At 36.4% G+C, this 5,847-nt stretch overlaps 1 long non-coding RNA gene across 1 annotated transcript; it reads left to right on the top strand.

Annotated features, from left to right (window-relative positions):
• Positions 1–830: 830 nt before the first annotated feature.
• On the top strand, positions 831–1,609 carry LOC107095182. The gene is made up of 3 exons (XR_001481724.1): positions 831–879; positions 1,298–1,324; positions 1,430–1,609. It is a non-coding gene; the product is annotated as an uncharacterized LOC107095182 (long non-coding RNA).
• Positions 1,610–5,847: the final 4,238 nt, after the last annotated feature.

The following is a 5,847-nucleotide window of genomic DNA, read 5'->3' as shown; positions in this document are numbered from 1 at the left end:
CTAAGAGATTCAAAACTGTCCAGTGATTTAGAAATGCACACTATGTGCATATATATCCATGTATAATAAACAATATCATGGTATTTAGAGCAAATTTAAAAAACAGCAGTGATATAGCCACTTATTGAACTTTGGAGCAGTAATATTTTTAAGGCCGACAAGGTTTATTTATATAACACATTTCAGTATAAAGACAATTCAAAGTGCTTTACATCAATTAAACAATAGTTGAGGTGACTATCTTTTTTGCGGGCACTCAATTGACAGGCTAGAACATACCTTTTAACATCCTTATAGATTGAAGGCCACCAGAAATTTCATCAAAGGAGTGCAAGAGTTCGGATTTTTTCCAGGATGAAAGGGGAATTTTGCCATGTGGGCATATTGAATGAGGCTGGACCTAATGAAAACAGAAACATAAACCTTGTTCAGAGGTTTATGTTTTTTTGAAGAGGCTGCTAGAGTTTGAAACTCAATGAGAAGGACCTCGCTGCAGCAAACAGAAAGGGGCGGGGACGGACCTTTCCGTCAGTCCCATACCTTATTTGGAAATGGGACTATTGCATTCCGGAAATGAAGGGGGCGCTATTTTCATAATCACTAGTATAAATGCCTTAAAGACGCGGGGTTAAGAGGAAAGGAAGAAGAAAGAAAGAAGTTTGAAAAGTTTTTGCACTGGTGTTCGGCACACGATCCATAATGCAAAACCCACAAAATCAACAAAAGGTAATTTTACCTTCTTAAAATTTTTTTCACATAGTAAATTAATACGCTTTTCTAGATTCAGTTTTTTAAGAAAACCTTCAATTTGTCCTTTTTAAAAGGTCCAGAGAAAAGGAGAGAAAGCGGAAAAAAGTTGATGAGAGGGCAAAATGTGAGGTAAGCTGTAGCTAAAATTCATCACTTTGTTGTTTTAAGTCATAGAATTTGTATTATGTCCATTCACAGTGTACTTTTGTTCTATGCTTATTTTTTTAAGTCTGAAAGAAAATCAAGATACAAGAATTAAAAGGGTTGAAGCAGTTTTGATGTTATTTGGACTTGCATTCATCTTTCACTTAGAACATATCTGTATTTTTACAGACTCTGTGTGCTGATGACCACACCTATGCCAAAGGAGCCATTGAGGTTAATTTTTTAAATTTACACATAACTAGTAATTTTGATTTGTGTATCTTTATGTGCAAATGAGACTAAAACCCTAAATGAGCTTTTTTTTTATATCATTAGAGATGAAAGGATAAGATACTGAGAGATATAAAGTATGAATTATTGTTTAATGCTCTTCACCATGCAGGTAGAAAGGATACCGCCAATCTTACAGGTAAGATTCATTCATAATCATATGTATCATCCATTCTTCCTGTATGACAGTCTTGCAATGCACCTGTTTTTTATTTTGTTTGTTTTTTTATTTTTTTATTTTCAGATGCGGAGGAGAGGAGAGTACCCTCGTTACTACTGTGATGGCATACCTGGACTTTCCCTGAGTGCCAACATTGAATTCAAAGAAAATATAAGTTGCTTTCCACAATCTGTTACATATTGTTAGTTTTTTTTGTGACATGCCATTTGAAATCGTTTCTGATAAAGAATATTTACCTTTTGACTTGTGCAGTCCTCCTTTTTCATAATGTGTTCTTTCAATATTATTTACATTTTTGAAAGTTCCTTTTGTTGTAGCTCAGTTGATTTACATCATTTAGTTTTCATAGAAATGGTGTCGTTTCCACAAAGTTACATTGTGGCTGTAATTTGTTGGAGAGACAGTAGAACCAATAAAGTAGTTGTAAATATATTGTAACAGCGTTGTTTAACAATTGGAAAATTTTAAATGCAAGCAAAGCTAATAACTTGCAATATACAATGTTTCCTATACATTTTTGAACAATGACTGGAATCAATACAAATTTTCTTTACAAACCTGACATACAGACAAGTTGTTTATGTTTTAACAGTTAGAATCAACTTGTTTTATGTAATAAAAAATAAGTTGCAGAAACATATTGTTCAGATACAAACATAAGATTAAACGAGCAAAGCGAAGGTGTAATCAGGGTGGAGGTGATGGAAGCTCAGGTGAGGAGCAGTTGCACACATCAAGCTGGACTTTATGAAGGGTGAAGGACTTGAGACCGGCGTCGTTAGGCTGGGAGGGAGGCACCTGAGCAGGTGATTGGCTGAGCAGGTGAGATGAAGACAGACTTTATTCAAAAAGGTTTTCATGTAGAAAAAAGATCATTCTCTCTGGTGGTTACCAGTACAGTGTCTACTGCCGGGATCAGAAAGTTGAAGATTATTGTCAAATGAACTTTCTAAAACCTACTTTCTGTGCGAGTCTTTCCAGGTTGAAGCTACATTTAAGGTTTTAATTAATCACTTTGGGTTTTGCTACAATTGGATATTCATGTTTTTGGAGTGCAGTTTATGAATTTATTGCAATTGATAAAATTAATATGGTATTTCTAAATGGAATAGTGGGACACCAGTCAGTTTACTAGTTGAGCTGGAGTCCTTATAGGAGACATTATGGTCAATAATGATAATAATTGAGCCTGGTCACCTGCAACCAAGTATATTCTAGTTACCGAATGGCACTTGTTAAAAGTTCAAAAGTCCTTTGGTTTGTTTGTAAATTATATTCACAATGAGAATAATAAGAAAAAGTATTTGGCAAATAAACAACAAAAGTGCATGTAATGTACATTTGTCTCCAAAATATTTATTTTATTTCATTTTTTATTACTTTTGTTAGAGATATATAGGGTGTAAGGATAGATAAATACATCTCCATAATGATTCCTTATTGTTGCTTATTTTAGATTGTTTGTTACTAAGATAATTTTAAATAAAGATTTCAAAATAAAAAAGGGACATACTACGTGACAGACATGCCACGTGACATATCACGTTTTATAGCCATTTCTTTACTGTTTAATTAGTATTTTTAATGTTGAAAGTGTTCTTGGGTGTTTTGAAAGGCGTTGTCAAATAAAATACGTTATTATTATTATAATTATTATGAAACAGTCGGTACAGGAAATAGTGTCACTAGCGCCCCCGTCAGTTCCGGAATGAAATGGTCCCATTTCCATATAAGGTATGAGACTGACAGTGGTCCGTCCCCGCCCCTTTCTGTTTGCTGCAGCGAAGTGTACTTCAACTCAATAGCAAGGGGTATACTGGCTTGTTACCCTGTTTTAAATAGCAAAGCTTATGGGAAATGTAAGAAACTAACTCATTATAGCCAAATGCCTGTTTTAACTAAGAGATACAGTAGCAGCCATTCAAAATGGCTCTTCCTTGTTAAACGCCAGCCGAATGGCAGCCTACTCCCCTGCAACTCCCAGCAAAATGCACTCCAACTTCTAGCCACTGACCTCTTCCTGGTCATGCATTTTGTTTTTTACTCTGACTCCCCATTTCACTGAATGACAGGGTCTGTCCAGGAGATAACACTTCTCTTTAAATCTTAATGTTCACAAATCATGACAGAAAGAATATTTTAGTACAAAGATTGATGTTTAAAAACGAATTATAGAGGTCCAGCCAAGGGCCCATCAAGGAAAGTGGGGACATTATGAGTTGCTACTACTGTAAACTGGGTAAAGGAAATTTGGAATTGAAGCTCACCCCCAAATCTTGCTTTAGCATACTAAAGGGCTCAACTTCTCAATAATCCAATCAGAAATGAGATTTGATCCTTATCAAAGAAAAAACACATGGGGGATCGAATGAAAACTAATTAACATTGTAACAGGAAGCCACAACGCCCTCCAGATTTTAACAGCATGAATGAAAATGAGAAGTTGCGAGAGGAGTTAGTTCAAGAACGGCAGTGGCTCCGGCTGTAGAGGGGGTAGACCCCGCAGGAGTAGTTCTGTTAAGCAGTTGCTGAAACATTTCCATCTGCTGATCTGAAAGTCTTTGCTGTGAAGCCTGGATTGACTGATCGTGGTGATGAAGTAATTCACATTCAGTGCAACAACCCAAGGGAGATTGTGCTGGGTCCGACAGCAAAATAATTTTTAAAGTTTTTCTTAGCAAAATAGAAGAAGATCCTGGAAGCAGAGAATTGTGGAAAATGAGTTTTCTGGTTGGTCTGAAGGGAGAAAACAGACTGATCAGAAAGGGGCTTTGGGAAGACAACCAATGACTGAATAATTTGCTTACTTGAGGGGTTAATTGGGGGGGTGACATGGATCTGTACGTAGCATGGATCTGACACAAATTGTATGACAAGAAAGAAAGGCCTCAGAAGAGGCAGATATATCCCAAAATGCATGGTGCAGAGAAATCTCCTCGCATTATGGGGTTGCTGTCACAGCGGCCCGCTGTCGCCATAGGCTGTCGCTACCCGACAGGGCGACTAATAACAAAGATCGCAAGGGCACCGCGAGGTGGAGGAGGAGTTACATGGCGAACGGGGAGCAAAGAGCGAGATCTGTCCGAAAGAGTACGTTAACTGAATTCACCATAAAGTCCATTATATATCACCATAAAGTCCATTATATAGCCTCTGCTCTATATATAGAGAACATTTAATAGGCGCTCCCTCTTGGGAGCGGGTACAGGGTTGTCCTTGTGCATTTTTTTTGTAGTGGATAAGGCGGGTCTTTTAAAAAATTGATGAAAATCCTCCACAATACCTCAAACTTGATGCTATAGGGTTGTAGCAGGTGACTTACTTGCAAAATGTACCATTCTGGAGCATTTTTACAATTTACTTAAATAACTTATAGTCCAGTATAGACTAGTAGTAATTAATCCTGTAGCAATGGCATGAAGTCAGCTTTGCCAGTCTTGCTTGAGATTTTCAAAAAACAAATCCATGTGTGAACATAGACCAGACATCCATCAATAAGCTCTGACTGCTGTCACCAAGCTTCAGTACACTGCATCTATCACCTTGACATGTTGCCATCAAAAAACAAAACAAAAAAACATTAAAGACCTCTCAATGTGATGCAGGATGTGCATGCTAAGGACAGAAACTCAACAGTAAAGACTGTTTAGCCCACACTGCAATTTACTTTTCATGTTGCCGTATTCAGGGTTTTTTTCATCTCTTTGTGCATTGCAAAATACAGTATTTGTGTCTGTTCACAAGTGTTTCAGGGCAACATGCTGGTCCCAGGTCATTAGTTTTACCTGTGGTCGATTCCTATTTTATTTTATCTCAATGGGTCACTTTATTGCTGATCTCCTTTTGACACAGTACTTGTTCGGTTGCTTTCTTTGGTCACATTTTCCTCTGTCAGCTATTTTCAGCGTCTGTTTTTAGTACTTTCTCCTTAATTATTTAACAGTGCATTTGTAAAAAGGTTTTATGCAACAGAAAGAGTCCAGAATCTTGGTAGTATATTTTTTACTGTGATGAATACATCTAACCCAGGGATACTGCTCTTGGTTCCTATTAGCACTCCAAAAGGAATCTAATTTGTTGAAAATGTATCTATTTTGAAGTAATGGTTGTGACCTTGAGGCTATCAACTTTTATCTATAAAGAATTATCTTATAATATAGTTCCTCATTCAGGAAAGAAAACAATGTGGTAGTTTTCCACAAAAAGAAATCTATCTTTCATGAATGAGCTGCAAGGCTTTAGAGAGAATGGTAAAGGATGTGGGCTGGTAAGGGAGTAGGATTGCAGGTTCTGATTTTCTCTTTTACTGATAAAAAACCTATTTTCTTGAAAAAAATTTACAGAAAAGTATAAAATTCATTAATTGTAATAATGATAAATATATATAAAAAAAAGTTTTTGACATTAAACCAGACCTCCTTGTTTAGGTCTGATAGTAAAACTACTATTTTCTGTAGAATATTGTCTTTAAAGAGTTTTCC

This window comes from Cyprinodon variegatus, unplaced genomic scaffold, assembly GCF_000732505.1.
Source record: "Cyprinodon variegatus isolate N-32 unplaced genomic scaffold, C_variegatus-1.0 Scaffold527, whole genome shotgun sequence".
Classification (NCBI taxonomy): Eukaryota; Metazoa; Chordata; class Actinopteri; order Cyprinodontiformes; family Cyprinodontidae; genus Cyprinodon; species Cyprinodon variegatus.
The sequence above is the reverse complement of the archived record's forward strand: the minus strand, read 5'-3'. Positions and strand labels throughout refer to the sequence as shown.